Consider the following 1,952-nt stretch of genomic DNA (forward strand, 5'->3'; position numbering starts at 1 on the left):
TAAGCAAACTGAAGAATACGTGAAACTAATTTTAACCACTAAGGGCACTCTTTATTATGAATACTTTTATACTGCTTCCAGAAAAACGTGGTTTCATAAAGTCTCTCTATCCAGAGAAGAAATAATCCTTGTTAATCGTCTAAAATCGAATCGTATAAATATTAACGAGAGCCTTCACAGAGTCCAAGTGATAGAGTCACCGGCTTGTCCCTGTAGGGATCCCTGCCAAACAATTAATCACTTCCTGTTCCATTGTGAAAAATTTAATCTGAATTCGTCTCTTATCTGTAACTTTATTGCTAATAAATTCCCTAATTCGTCCTCGAATTTTCTCCTTGTCCTTCATTCCCCTTCCCCCAAACTGTTTCCTAACTGTCGCCTGCTATTTGTTTACATGAAGGCCAACGAGTTTTTCTTTTTTTTTTCTTTCTAGACCTCTTTTACTCCTCTTCCTCCTCTTCTATGGCGCGGCTTACCGCTAGGCACCTGGAAGCAGGGGGAGGGCAATCATTTCGATCGAAACTCTAGACTGGTAACTCCCTCAATTTATAACTAGTATCGCGGATCTCAGTGGCCTAGTCTCAACCTAAAAGTTGCTTGGCCAATACACCAAGAAGAAGAAGATCTCAATTTCACCTCACTACTCATGTTTAATCCTCGAACTAAATTCAAAGGCAGTGGAATTGTAAAAAGGAATGACGGCGATATATTAGGTATGGGAAAAAGTTCATGGTGTTTTTCCCGTTAGATATAACGGGAAAAACGCCACGAACTTTTTTCCATACCTAATATGATTGTAAAAAGAAAGAAATAATAAGTCATTCCTTCCGTAATTATAACCGGTGCTTTGATTAAATTTCACTATTGTATCGGATTATATGTTGCTGTATCGACTTTAGACAATGATAAAATTTTTCATCGTGAAAATTCAAATTAATATAATGCTGATTCTACAATGAGTCGGTAGTCTTATGAGCCTTCTACAATAAGGCATAAATCATAAATTATAAGTCATAAGTTAGAAATGAATCAATCACAATAGTCAAATTTCTGACTTTTGATTCATGACTTATGGTTCCTATAGAAAACCTATTGTAGAAGGCCTATTAATCTTAAGACTTCTGACTATTCACGGCGGCCATGTTGGAATCGACGTCAGGAGACAAGTCACATTTTCACGATTAAACGAATAATAACGAAATGGCACGCATAAATTTCGTTGTCAAAATCGTCACTTTTCACGTCTATTAGTTCAGCTTTTTATCGTGGTGAAGCGCTGTAATAAAATTCTGCCGCTCACTCCTATCTTGCTGGTATATCTCTTGAATGTTGGTAAATGTCGATAATTGGCACACATATGGTGTTATTATATGAAAAAGATATCAAAAAATAAAGTTATAAGAACATGATTTTAATATTGTTTAAATTTTAAATTGTTTTATTTGTGAAAATAACATAGAATTAAAAAAAATAAAATTAAAACAATAAATAACAAGAGCAAACAGCCACATTTAATTGTGAAAATTTATTCATTAATAATGTAAATTGATCATATACATTTCGGCCACGATTTGGTGACTACTCAGGAGTCTTAATCATGTTTTTAATATTTTCTCATTATTATTATCCTCAGCATGTAAAAATTAATATAAATTTCGGTAAAATTGTCAGTTAAGATTATAATTGTTTATATGAAAAAATAGTCATATATTTTACACGAACGATTAAATTCATTGATTTCATTCAATAATTAAAAAAATTATATTTATTATTTTTTTGTAAATTTATAAATTTAATCATTCATGTAAAGCATATGACTATATTTTTTATATACAAGAGTCAAAGACTCTGCACAATAAAAGGAACAGGAAACAGAGAACAGAGAATAAGAATTTCAACCTATCAGAAATTATGTATTGTGGAAAACGCAATTTCTGATAGGTTGAAATTCT

The sequence above is a fragment of the Atta cephalotes genome, assembly GCF_000143395.1.
Source record: "Atta cephalotes unplaced genomic scaffold scaffold00010, whole genome shotgun sequence".
NCBI classification, from domain to species: domain Eukaryota; kingdom Metazoa; phylum Arthropoda; class Insecta; order Hymenoptera; family Formicidae; genus Atta; species Atta cephalotes.